Source organism: Amia ocellicauda, chromosome 9 (assembly GCF_036373705.1).
Source record: "Amia ocellicauda isolate fAmiCal2 chromosome 9, fAmiCal2.hap1, whole genome shotgun sequence".
Lineage (NCBI taxonomy): Eukaryota > Metazoa > Chordata > Actinopteri > Amiiformes > Amiidae > Amia > Amia ocellicauda.
The window spans coordinates 1,317,260-1,332,040 of record NC_089858.1 but is presented as its reverse complement, the minus strand read 5'-3'; positions in this window follow the sequence as shown (position 1 = coordinate 1,332,040).

The following is a 14,781-nucleotide window of genomic DNA, read 5'->3' as shown; positions in this document are numbered from 1 at the left end:
GGAAGTAATAACTCCTTAAAGCTCACTTCAGCATCACAAACTTAATGTAGTTTCTCCTGCAGTGCAGCTAAGGAATAGTTAAAAGTAACCTTTAAATTGTTGTTTTTCTTGTTGTCTTTTATGGTGCCATGAATATAAGTGCTTTATAGAGAGTTGCCTTGTAATCCTTAGAAACCTTTATTTTCTCCCAAACAACTTTCAATATTGCTCTTTGTATCCAGTGATTCAAGAGCTAGGGGACTTCTTATGAAGTTCACTTACTCAAAAAGAAGAGCGCCGCTGTTAACCCAGAGTCTGTGGAGGTTTTTCATCTGTGCGATTCCAACAACCAAGTGCATTTGTGCAATTTGATTGTTCTGTTGTGTTTTGCGCCGATGGAAGCAGTCTGTTCTGACAGGTGGTGAGCATCTAAGACCTGGCTCCTATCCTGAGGTTCTGGCAAGTTCTCTGGTCTAGGCTTGGTCCTTAATGTTTCTGTGATAATGATGATGATGGTTTATTATTATTATTAATATTATTAGCAGCAACACTGAAGTGTAAACCAGGGCAGGAAATAAGTAATGTTTTAAAGAGACGGAAAAACACAGCGAACATTCTGCCAGTTTTGAAGCGGACCTTGTCAGGGGGAAAACCGCTGTGTAGGCAGATCTGTCTCAGAGACAAACCTGGTGCACAAAACCTAGTACATGTGAAACCGTGAGTTCAGCAAAGCAGGGGCGGTATAAACTTTCCGAGAGCTAAATCCAGAAACTTGAGGAAATTAGGTCACTCTGCTGTGTAATAATCCGGGAGTGAGGTATTGTTGAGCTGTCACGGTTGTTTTGCGTCTGGGGAGTCGCTGCCTGGGGATCTGATAAGCCCGGGGGAAAACGCACATTTGGAATTTGACGTTCCTCCTTCCTCTTATCTGGAGACGTACAGTAACTGCTTATATATTTTAGACAAGGCCTGTGATGTCAGAGAAATCCAGTTGGATCCATTTAACAAACCGATAAGGGGCCCAACGCAATCTAAACCTGTATCAAAGGAATATTGCCTTATTAAGATTGATATCTCTGTTTTCCTTTAATGCCATTTGTTTTCCAACATCATAATTAATTCCCAGGACAGACATGCCTGTTTTTATTTGCTCACAGCCGTACATAGGACTTCTTATCTTTGAAAGGTTTAATTAAAATCAAACTGAAATCCTCAAAGGTAAAATAAAGCCCTGAAATAGATTGCCGTTCAGTTTCTGTACTGGTTTGAGACGCCAGGACACTTTGGGCTGCAGTAACAACAGTGGAAGACATGTTTGCATCCTGTAGTAGATTTCCTATTGCTTTTCCTCCAGGTTTACGATACATATCCTTTCATTGGACACAGCTTTGTAATCTATACAAAAGAATACCCCCCCCCCCCCAAAACTTCAAAGGCATAAAAAACAATGACCCGCAATTTGTTTTGTATTTCATGTCTGGTCTTGGAGTGAATCATTACAGCTGATGTGCTAATGTTGACGCGGCTGCTATTCTCCAGCCATTACTGACTGACTGTTTCAAAGGAAAATCAGCTCTAATGCTTCTGCTCCAGCTACACAAAAACACATCTGGTTCCAGCGAAAGCTTTAGTTTGGAAGGTTTTTTTTTTAAATTGTTTTTATTTTCCTTCCATTTTCAAACGAAAGACAGAGGCAGGCTGTGCTGACACCGTGCATAATTACAAAACCTCACACTTCCCATTCGATAGCGTATGATACATGAGCCAACAGTGCCCCCTGTAGACCTTGCACACGCTTCTTCTGTTACTCTGGGAGAGACAGGTTCTGAAACGCATCAATTCATTTCCCTCGTTATAGAATTCTCAAGTAAAAATTTACAAAACATTATAAAAAATTAATTAATCCACATTTTGCTATTCTATGGGAGGAACATGATTGTGCTCCCACTCACACATAATAACTGAAATGCAGTTATGAACCCTTAGTAAAATGTTTGTCAGACTCTCTCTCTCAAATATTATGCATTGAAAGTCAGAAGCAGCAGACCTACATATAATATGCAAAATAAAGAATGCATGTTGCAATAAAGGTCAAAAAGCACTTTTGTTTTACATAAATCCATGAAGAATACATTAACAATATAACTGTACCGAGCTATATACCACATAATTCAGGTAGCTTGTGTGCTCTCTCTCTCTCTCTCTCTCTCTCTCTCTTTCTCCATATTTATTACTTGTTTGAACAGATACTATTTCTGTAGCCATACTGTAACAACATGATAGCATTAGGTCACAAAGCTGGGGCTGCAAAAAAGTGGTTCAAGAAGAAAAGCATTGCCACCATTCAGAGAACTGACTGCCATTTCTTAGAACACCTCTGGGAAAAACCTGAATGGTGAATCAAGAAGAACAACTTCTCTTGCTTGTGGAAAAGATGGCAGACTATTTTCCCAACTGTCTGTCTATTCTCCACATTGTATATTGTATATACACCTTATATAAAATCAAGTCAAGGATGTCACTTTATTGTATTACTGGGGACGTTTTCATTATTCTTATGAATTTGTTTACCATTGTATTGTTAGACAATAAGGCTTTCTCTGTGACAGGATGAAGACTCACATATGAACAGTTCACTCTGCAGTAGTGATTTGTTTTGGGCACACAGGGAAATGTCTATAATCCCATTTTGGCATGGCCTTTCCTTTCCATGTTATAGTCACATCATAACCTTGAAGAAAAGCAATGCAAACATTCAATGTGATGCTATTCTTCTAGGTTATTATGTTTTCAGTAATAAAAATGATTCATATTATTCAGTTTATACTTGTGTATAGTCCGAGGTTAATTACACTCAGTCCAACTTTCTTCTTCACTCATCTTGTTTTGATTGTTGCTGAGATATTTATGCAACAAAATGTCATTGTTTTCCCAGTTCTGTTATTACATTACTATGCACCCAAGTCGGAGCACTTTAGATAAGGTGGGCTTCTTAGCTTCCACGGCTGTATTCTGGATTTGTGCATTTGGGGGGAGAAAAGAAAACATCTTACCTTGAATGGTGAAGTTCATTTTCCCCATGAAGTCATAAGTGCCCGTTTTATATTTTACAAATAAGTCCTTGTTTAACATTGTAGTGACAGAACTGAGATCATTTAAAATAATGTAATCCTTGCATTTTCTACAGAACTTGCATAAATAATCTGAATTACACGCACCAAAATATGAAATGTGAAACATTGGATAGCTCAGTAAACATGACTGTGTCAAAGTAAGCATGACTGCATTGAAGTTTAGATAAATAATTTGATTTATTTACTTTAGTCCAGTTGTTGACAAACTTGTTACACAATTTCTATTGAGAAAGTCGTGCATAGAGACAATAATTACACGTAGGGAAGGTGTATTTTTATTTCATATGTATTTGTTGTTTTTCCAGATCAGCAGGGACACACGCACCCGGGGACACAAATGGAAATTGGGCTTCAAGGCATTCAAGACAGAAAACAGGAGACACTTCTTCACACAGAGAGGCGTCACAATCTGAACAAACTCCCCAGCGATGTGGGACTTGGGAACATCCAACAGATTCAATGAGGAGAGTCTTGCTGTAAATAATGTTCTGCACAAATAATTTGTTTTAAAACACCTTCGATTGGAATTAACTGTGGAAACAAACTATTTATGAGAGAAATGTATAGTATGTCAAAACACCGACATATAATTTTTGGAAACTAATAATTGAAAAATAGAGCAACATTTATACTTGTTATAGTGCTTTGGTTGTTTGGTAGCTGATATTGCTCTTGCTTATTAATAGCTGATTTCATTTAGTTAGTTATTAATGGACACCAGAGAGCACGATGGGGTGAATGGCCTCCTCTCGATTGGACACTTTCTTGTGTGGCAAGTTGGCAGCATCATGATGTTTGCGATATATGACTTGTAAATGAGTTTTACTCTGATCCAGACTCCAGTTACGTTCTTGGTTTTGACTAATTGCTTTTCTCTCTTGGCCAGTGAGATCCCAGACTAATGTTCAGATGGTGACTCTGTGTTTTGTTCACTTTCACATCCTGATGCAGTTGAAAAGGTCTTTGCTTTGTTTTACTCTAAGAGCTGCTTGCACAGACTACACTGGTCTTGAACTTCCTAGTGCTATTGTAGATAGGGAAGTCTATGACTTGTGAAAACCAAGTCTATGAATCCAGCTGCATGTGCAATCCTCAATTAGCCATGGATTCGTTTTTTTAAAAGATTACGTTAAGAAGGAAAGGAAAACACAAACATACCGGACCTGATGCACATGTGGATCTGTTCTGTGCTGGTTTCTTTGCATGAGAATAATAGGATTAAAGCCTTTAAATTAACTGGAGTATTTCAGCACATGTACAGCGTTAATTCATTTAGATCTTATTAATAAACAGATTAGCCGAGAGAGTAAGCTCATGTAATTATGCCTATAGTTAAGAATCTGTTGGCCTGATTAATGCAAGATATAAAGAAACAGAAACCGCTTATTAAGTTGCAATAGGCACAATTGTTTAAATGCAACAATATCTATTAGCTAACAAAATAGCTTAAGGTTTTGTTAATATCATCCACTTAAACTAGTGTTTAAAACAATTGAAGAAAATACATATTCATACCTTTTTACACAATAGGAATTATTCAACAATTGTTCATATAATCTAAAGCATGCCAACAATTATTGAGTTAATTTATTAATAACGGATTATCTACTGATTATGTGGCATCCGATAGTAATAATGTATAATGTATCTTATAATTAACACATCTTCCTTAGTGTATGTGGGGCGGGGGGCAGCTTTGTCATGTTTGAACTGACTTCTGCCTGTTTCAAAGTGGCACTTGTAATGTACAGAAAAGTCCTATAATTCCCACAGTTGCACACTCAACACATTCAAGAAGACCCGTTTCTGATGATCAAATAACTCAAACTCCACAAAGGCCAGAAGAGAAGAAAAACCTGCTGCTCCACATCTTTATGTATTTTAAAATTTTTAAAAACTGCTCCTGCAATCCTGGAACACAATTTGCTGTCAATGTATTAATTTACTTTCAGTTTTAGTAGTCTGAGTAGAATATGGAACCTCTGCCACAAGTAAGAGAAAAATACAGAAAGCCTCGGGTGTTGTAATAGTTATTGAAGCAAACATTTAAAAGGGAGAAATGTGAGTTAACAATACACAGACTTCAGCTTGTCTGCTCAATTATTTATTTCAAGCGGTAATGACTTTTGGGGGATTCTCTGCGGATACATGATATTAAACGTCGGTGTCTGCTCCTACAGGTCGCACAGAGTTTTATTAGAACTGATTTAATTCACCAATTTCCATGCTTTCTCTCGGTTTATTGCGAAGACAGGGCGATGCTGAACCCTATCACCCAGGTTTTTAGTTATTCAGTGAGGATGCAGGAGATTAACCCTGTCAAGGTAACAGGATAGGCGAGCTTGTTAGTCTTTCAGAATATGCTGTTTGCAGTTGATACCATTTGTCATCCAATACTATAACTCAGTGTTTATTCCTCAAACAAATACATTTTGTTTGCCACAAATTCGCACAAACAACGGCGTGATTAATAAAGAACGTCCTGAGGAAATGAATGCAGTTTTTCTCCTTTTGACTGCTGGCAGATACCAAACAGCACAGAACAGATTATATTTCTGTGCCTCTTTATCATTGGGAATACGTGTTTAACCCGTGAGGAGCTCTTGGATTTAATCTGCACATCTTCATGAAATCCCTGAGAATGAATTGCACACCAAAATGTCACCCCATCCCGCACGAGGCTTTTTTTCTTCTTGTACGATGTGGTGCGATGGAGTAGTTGGCTTCACATGCACAGAACTGACTTAATAAAACAATAACCCCAAACAAATGCATCTGGTGTTAAGACTACAACCAAGGTATTCCTCGTGTGAATTTAGCGCGATGGCCTGAAGGGAGAGGCTGGGAGTCGAATCTGTCTGCTGTCTGTGATGTGAGGACCAAACTGGTTTCTGTTGGCGGAGAACGAAGCCTCATACTCCAGCTGAAAACTCTCACTAACACTGAGCTTTTTTTTTAATTCACCCTTGCACTTATGAGTTATGAGTGATTGTTTCCTGTTTCCTCATTTTTAGGAACAACAAACACTTCCAGCAAATAAAAACCTTCTGAACTGGTCACAGTGGACAGAGGAATGAAGTAAGTAATGAGTCACACTCTCCTGTTCGGTCGTTGACAGAGCACTGTTTTGGTTGTTTCCCCTTTTCAACTATTGAAAGTGTCTTATGCAAGTTCGTTTTCTTTTTAATTGTAATTTAGTCCAAAGGGCAAATTTATCAGCAGAAACATCAGGCAATTACATTGGCACTAAAGTGAGATTAAAGACAGGAGAAATCAAACCACATTCCAAATCAGGTGATGAAAACATCTCCCAAATACTGCTTTAAGAGAAAAGACATTGTTAAATATAGTCTTGTAATTATAGAATGATAAATCATTATTGGGAACGCTCTATCTAAATTAAGGGTGTTCGTTTATAACAATTAGTAAATTCTGGTTAAAACATAAAATAACTACGCATCTGTAGCAAGTGTGACTTAATAAAAAGTAAATTACTTTATTTAACATTCTCTAGCCATTCCTCATTTTGATGATTGATATTATATTGATCATCATGGCTTCATTCAAATATTTGATTTAATGTACTGAATAGATGTTTATGAAAATACTCAGCACAAGGTGCGACCGAGGTTTTAAACCTAATTCCACAATCACTGGTCATGAAATTATCAGAAAATTAAAAGCCCCCCTGGTCCTCAAGGAGATGTGCTGAATCAAGATAACCTAATATTCTAACAATTAAAGTTACTGCATCAAATTATGAAATCTTAAAGTACCACGTTAATTAAAAAAAAAAAAGGAAAATCAATCTACATTCATTCTAGGACCTGTTTTAATTTCACCGGGAGAAGGCGTTCATATACTTTGCCTTGCGGTGATTAGAACAATAAGTTGAACCCAATAATGATTCATTTATCAAACATGATTAAAAGGACAAAGGTCAGAATTTGCAATGTTTCCTTTTTTTTCTTCCCCATTTAATTGTGCTTCCAAAGAATACTGTTACAGGGACTTTGAAAGTCAATTAATTCAGAATAATATTACTCACTAAGTTACTTTTTCCACCAAAGAGCTTTTTCATACAAAGGTCACTGAGTTTAATTTAGTTATTTAATTTAGTTTAATTGCTAGGAAATCAAGGCTCCTATTTTCCTCACTGGACAAACTGCTCCATAGTCAATTAAGAGCTGGTCAGTTGGACCAGTGGAAACTACAGATGAACTGTAAAAGGATGATTATACTGGTATATAATCTGGCACTGATAATGTTTTGATTTATACGGCATTGCAAAAGTGTTTTGTCAATAAACAAATTCACGGTTTGACTGACCAAGGTTTTCCCTTGCAGATTGTAACCTTTATTGCACTTAATCATATAGGGATAGGATCCTTGGATCACTCAGTTATTAATGGACACCAAACGAGCACAATGGGTTGAATGGCCTCCTCTCGACTGGACACTTTCTTATGTTCTTATGTAGGGATTCATACATGATGGCAGTCGCCCCGGGTTCAACTGTCTAGTGAGAGAGCAGTTATAGTGATATTTTGAATTTACACATCTGTTGAAAACAACACCAAGATATAGTGTTATAAAGCCAGCTGCTAAATTTACACCACGTTTCTCAAATCAAGTTTAGGGATGTACAGTTTCCTGCGAGCGACAGGGCAGAGTCAGAGAGATTCCAAGAGACAAGAAGTTGAACCTCGTCCGTGGATCATGCTTCAGCATCTGCGACACAAGGGGGCGCTGCTCCTGAGCGACAGTGATGAGCCACTTACTCTCATTAATGACATTAAACTTGATTATCAGCATCTCTGCGGATCAGTCATCAATGCCTAATACACATGCTGGATTAATGGAGCTACATCAGGTATTACCTGCTTAATTTAATAAATGCAATATAAAGGGCAGTTGAATTAGATTTTGTAAATTGCACGACAGGGCGGACGCTCTGAGGCTTTTCTACTCAAATCAGAGGCTGGGAATCAAAAACTCGTTAAAGGCAAACAATCTCCACTTCGACGACTTCTAATCTGTGAAATCTCAGCAGGCGAGGGCTTCATGTCCGCTGTGTGCACAGCCTTTGAGATGCCATTTATACATTAATTACAGCACATACTTTTAATTTGTCTAATTTGTAAAACAAATATAAAGTTGTAAAACAAACATAAATAAATAATGTATCTGTTTAGAAGTAAACTTCTGGTGCAGCATCTGGTAATACCTTTTGATTGATATAGCACCTTTCATTACAAATATAACAGTCAATAACTGAATCAAAACAATATGGTTTTAGAGATAAAAGCATCACAATAAAACCAAAACAGGCTTTTGTTAAAAGCGTATAACAAGGAACTAGGGGGGAATTACAATGCGATGACGTCAGGCCAGATTGAAAAGACTCGGCAGATTCTCTGAGTTAGCAGTTCCAGTGTGTGAATGCGTTTACAGAAAAAATCACCTTCGTAGTTGCGCAGCAGACCTCGAGTGACCGCTCACGCTGTGGTAGAGTCACAGTCCTTCTGTAGGGCTTAGCACTTTATCTTCTACACTATATATGGAGAGGAGTTGTTCACCGGAGTGGGCAGCGATATTCTCCTTCCTCCCTCCGTGCCGCTGGAAGATTGCAATCAGGGGCATCTCTTCTCTGACACACCCTGACCAGCTGCCAGATTCGAAGCGCATTCAGAGCCTGTCAGCCTTTGGAGACAGACGTGGGATATGGAATATAAATGCCTGTTTGAGAATGATAGGATTTCTCGTTGGACATTGATTTTCTGTGCACAACTTCATGTGCCACAGGTGTTTGTTAGCGCTGCCTGCTGGTGCAGTTCAGCACATGAGGCTGTGAAGGGCGCCGGGGATGATGGGAGCTGCCTCCTGCTGGACAGGACGGTCAGAGGACGGGGTGGTGGTCATCATGGACAGAGGACTGTTGTCTTGTGTTCCCAATCCTCTAAGTGTGTGTCCTTGTCTGCCACCAATCTCCTCTGTCTTCCTCTTTGTTTCAGTCTGGTAAGGATAGACAGAAGAGCTTGAATACTGAGTGTACAGGACCCAGCTTTGCAATTATTCCAGTTGTACGTCTTTCAAATGTCTTGCATTTACACAATTGCCACGTTACACATACCTTGTAGTTCAACCCATGCAGTCTGTAGTTCCAGTCGACTTGTTTCAATTAAAGTAGACTCCCGAACATCGTCAATTTTGAGTATTTTGACAAAGTCTCTCTGTGTTCAGAAAACGGCCAGGAAACACGGCGTCAGTGTATGCGTTTCTTTTCGCTCAAACCGGAGGAGTTTTACTTAATTGTCTTCGGAGCTTCAATAGGCTAATAATAATATTGTAAGGGGAGCAGGAATATACATATGCGTGACAGGCCCTTCTGCAAAGTGTGAGTGAAATGTGAAAGTTGACCAGAGGAGGAGCAAAGGAGAACTGGGACTACAGTGACAGCAAAAATAATGGCACCTAAAGAAAATATGGATCTCATCAGACACATGACTTTTTAATATCTTAATGATTTATTTAAATATGTATGCACGCATTAAAATAAATGCACTGAGAATTAGCCAATTTTGAATACGATTATTGGCCAGGCAATAATTTTGTTGAAACTTGTCTATATGTGGCATTAGAGCCTTAAGCTCTTCAAATGCGTCTGATTGAGGTTTGGGGCGCTGGAGCCAAACGTTTGAAATGCTGAGTGTCTTGGAATGACAGACTTTTATATTCGCTCTACTGTAACTGCCTGGCAAGGACTCATATAATGGATTCTGCATAAAATTCATTCAATAGCCGAGTTGGAAAATAATAACACATACGACAATCCGTTGTCTGCAGTGGTGCAGTGTGAGAGAGGATGTGTTGTGCGGGGAACGCGACTTCATTTTTCATTGCTGTTGTCAGTTAATAAATACAAGGCAATCTCTGTAGTCCCTATGGTAATGAATTAATTTGAATTGTAAGCGTTCTTTGATGTTGTAATGCCATGTGTGTAGCACACCATGCTATTTATTTTGTGTTGTAGTATTTAATGTTTCTGAAACTGAGACACTGAGTGTTTAATATGGAACTACATTTAGTAATAACTACCCATTATAATGAAAATATCACTTTTAATGGTGCATTTAGGAAAAACTGTAGGGTAACATTTATTATTTGAAACACACTGGAAGGAAAGAAAAAAATATGTCTAGAGTACAATGCAGTGGGGGAGGAATGACAGCTATGTTAGAACATAATATGTATTTGATATAATAGCTTTCATTTGTTCCCATTTTGATTTTCTCTTCCTTTGAGACGCTTATGTTTATTGCTTTTGATCAGTGCCACTGGAAATGGTGCATGAAAAGAAGTGTTGTGATATTTTGATCATCATTAAAACAAATACTTACACGACCCTAGAGGTGTTCCCCCAAAAGATTGAGCTTTTCAAATGCATTCATAAAGTACTTCCAATACTGTTTTGATCTTTGGCTTTTGGAGACATTTGTAAGCCAGTAAACATTCATCAACATTACATTAGGTCAAAATCTATTCATACTTGTAAGGTACAGTTTGTGTGTTGAACAGTCCCTGTTTGTAGCTCTTTTCTCTTTTCATCCTTTGTGTCACATTGTATACACATCAACCATGTTTTCCCCAATTCCATTTGTAATCAAACACCTAGAATAGGAACATCAGTGTACAGTGCAGCCAGCGCTGACTATGTAACTGTAGGCTGACATAAGACCCTGTCTGTCTGTGATTAATAATAATAATAATAATAATAATAATAATAATAATAATAATAATAATAATAACAGGGGCTGGAGGGGCTGCTGAGGAAATTTCGAGAATCTTTTGGCCGAGGCTCTTCTCAGGGAATAACTATCTTTGGATGCCAGCATCTGCCGATGGATGAATTGGAGTCCCAAGCTGTAAGCGCAGATCGCACTGGAGCACAATATAAATAGAAAGTTGTATGTCTAACTCAGTACGTGTGCGCACTTCAGCTGAGCTTGCATTGTGTGTCCAAGTAACTGCCGAGTCCCTGCTGCTTTGTTTTCTCCTCTCTTTCAAGGTGCCCTGAAAACAGCCCCACAGTGCCATCCTCCCAGATTTGTAGGCTTCATTTGTTGACCCTGATTTATTAGGCTGCATTAAGACTCATTGGAAATCACAAAGTTAAGACTGCCTGATATGAAATCAATACTACCTTTGGTTCTCTAGTGAATTGCCTGCCTGTGATGAATGGAGGTCTTCTGTGTTTCATTTGAGTCGTGAACAGGACAGGACAGGACAGGAGGGGGCAAATTAAAATATATCACCATGAAAGGACAGAAGTAAAAGCTATCACTGCAGTTCCTCTCGTCCCATCTTGCCCTCCTGGTTTCCCTTTAATGCTGTCAGCGCAATCCAGCTCATTGTTTTCAGCGACACCGGCACTCCGTTTCCTCAGAATCAGCCTCGATTTGTTCTTTCTCACTCCGTTTCACTTCCAGACGGTCTTGCGAACACTGAGGGAGGTTCAGAGTCTAGCGGTGACTTGTAGTTTAAAAATTGTCTGTATGGTTTAGCTGCTTGCCTCAAAAGAATGCAATACCAGGACAAAACATGATTAAAGTTTATTCATATAATAGTCAGGATTGACTCAAGCCATAGAAGCCCACAAGTATTATATATTCTATGGAAGACGTACAGAAGAATAAAGGAGGGCACAATTCGAGATGTTCTGTCCAAAGGGTGCAGTTAAACCCTAGAATAACCTCTGCAGATACAGCATCGTTAGCCTTTTAATTGCTTCCCTGTATTACTTAGCTGCCCATCATGATGTTCATTTTTTGAGGAGCATTAATTAAAATTAGTCATTTTTTATTTCATATTTGCATCAGGTCATAAGGTGACTTTCACAAGACTCCTGTGTGTGTCAGTGATGGGGCTTTGAAGTTAATTAAATAAAATCTCTCAAGGTGCTCTGTATGCATGGTAGACAAAATAATGTTTTACGGATGGATATGCATCTTCAGAAATCAGCTATTAGATTATTATAAGTATTTAACTACTTTGTATCCTGGGGGAAATCACAGCACGTACGATATACTGATTGTAATTATTATAGTGTTTTTATGAAGCAGAAAAGTTTGTTCTTCTAGCATGTCTTTGAATTCCACATGAGATGAACTGAGAAGCAGAAGTGTGTTTTGGGGACGAGGATGAAGCTGACACAGTAGAAGGAACAACGTTATCTAAAACCACCCACACATCTTTTCCATTGCTGAAGTTTGGGATGAAAACTCGAACCCTCTTGAAATCATTATACACTCACCTAAAGGATTATTAGGAATACCATACTAATACTGTGTTTGACCCCCTTTCGCCTTCAGAACTGCCTTAATTCTACGTGGCATTGATTCAACAAGGTGCTGAAAGCATTCTTTAGAAATGTTGGCCCATATTGATAGGATAGCATCTTGCAGTTGATGGAGATTTGTGGGATGCACATCCAGGGCACGAAGCTCCCGTTCCACCACATCCCAAAGATGCTCTATTGGGTTGAGATCTAGTGACTGTGGGGGCCAGTTTAGTACAGTGAACTCATTGTCATGTTCAAGAAACCAATTTGAAATAATTCGACCTTTGTGACATGGTGCATTATCCTGCTGGAAGTAGCCATCAGAGGATGGGTACATGGTGGTCATAAAGGGATGGACATGGTCAGAAACAATGCTCAGGTAGGCCGTGGCATTTAAACGATGCCCAGTTGGCACTAAGGGGCCTAAAGTGTGCCAAGAAAACATCCCCCACACCATTACACCACCACCACCAGCCTGCACAGTGGTAACAAGGCATGATGGATCCATGTTCTCATTCTGTTTACGCCAAATTCTGACTCTACCATCTGAATGTCTCAACAGAAATCGAGACTCATCAGACCAGGCAACATTTTTCCAGTCTTCAACTGTCCAATTTTGGTGAGCTTGTGCAAATTGTAGCCTCTTTTTCCTATTTGTAGTGGAGATGAGTGGTACCCGGTGGGGTCTTCTGCTGTTGTAGCCCATCTGCCTCAAGGTTGTACGTGTTGTGGCTTCACAAATGCTTGGCTGCATACCTCGGTTGTAACGACTGGTTATTTCAGTCAAAGTTGCTCTTCTATCAGCTTGAATCAGTCGGCCCATTCTCCTCTGACCTCTAGCATCAACAAGGCATTTTCGCTCACAGGACTGCCGCATACTGGATGTTTTTCCCTTTTCACACCATTCTTTGTAAACCCTAGAAATGGTTGTGCGTGAAAATCCCAGTAACTGAGCAGATTGTGAAATACTCAGACCGGCCCGTCTGGCACCAACAACCATGCCACGCTCAAAATTGCTTAAATCACCTTTCTTTCCCATTCAGACATTCAGTTTGGAGTTCAGGAGATTGTCTTGACCAGGACCACACCCCTAAATGCATTGAAGCAACTGCCATGTGATTGGTTGGTTAGATAATTGCATTAATGAGAAATTGAACAGGTGTTCCTAATAATCCTTTAAGTGAGTGTACAATTCCTGAAGAGCATAATGTTTGTCCATTTTCAATAACTCAACCAATCAGAATATCAAAGGCTGTTCAAACTCTCCTGAAACAATAATTGCAAGTTACTTCAATGTTGTGCAGTTTGCCAGACACTTTAATGCTGGAGGGGGTATTTACAGTGTAACACTTCATTCAGTTTTCTTCATGCAACTTTTACCTGCTGTTCCATAGGAGCAAATTAACACGACTCAAGGGAGTCACTTCTAATTGCCAAAATAAAATGCATGTATATTCATCTTTGTGAAATCTTGACTTTCTCCACTTTTTTCCATGAGCTGTACTTCCCTTCACACAACAGCAGGGGGACCCACACTATGTGGGAAGTGTAAGGCAATGAACAAAATCTCTGCCAGCGTTTGACTCTTTCAGGGAATTGACTTCTGTTTCAGTGCATGTCCCCGGATGCTGGTCACGTTTTTTATTTGCTTTGAATGTCAGAGTATCTTCCTTTCTCATTCAGAAACAGATTTTGCTAATGTCACCTTTATCTGGCTTTGAGTGGTGGTGGTTTGTGTGTGTGTGTGTACATGTGTCTGTCTGACTCTGTGTGTGTGTTTGTCTGACTGTGTGTGTGTTTGTCTGACTGCATGCGTGTGTGTGTCTGTGTCTGTGTGTCTGACTGTGTGTGTGTTTGTCTGACTGCATGTCTGTGCATGCGTGTGTGTGTCTGTGTCTGTGTGTCTGACTGTGTGTGTTTGTCTGACTGCATGTGTGTGTCTGTCTGTGTGTTTGTGTGTGTGTCTGTGTGTGCGTGTCTGTTTTTTTTCCCACTTTGTCTTCATTTCCCCAGGGTCACCCAAACAAATGTCCCCTGTTCGAAATGCCTGTTATTTTTAGAAAAACACAATTTCAATATACAGTTTTCAGATGAACTAGAGTTGTAGCCTCATATTTAACTTTAACATCACAAATAAGACATTCAGTATTACATTCATTGAATGAATCTATGAAGGATATTAAATACACACTTGCCACAAGGCTGATGTAAAAGGAACCCTTTCACAGAACATCCTTACTGTCATCTGTATTGTCATTAGTGACAAACACGCTGAACATGGCTTTGGGTTTTATAGAGGAGCTACTCTTGGACAACTAGTTTTAAAAC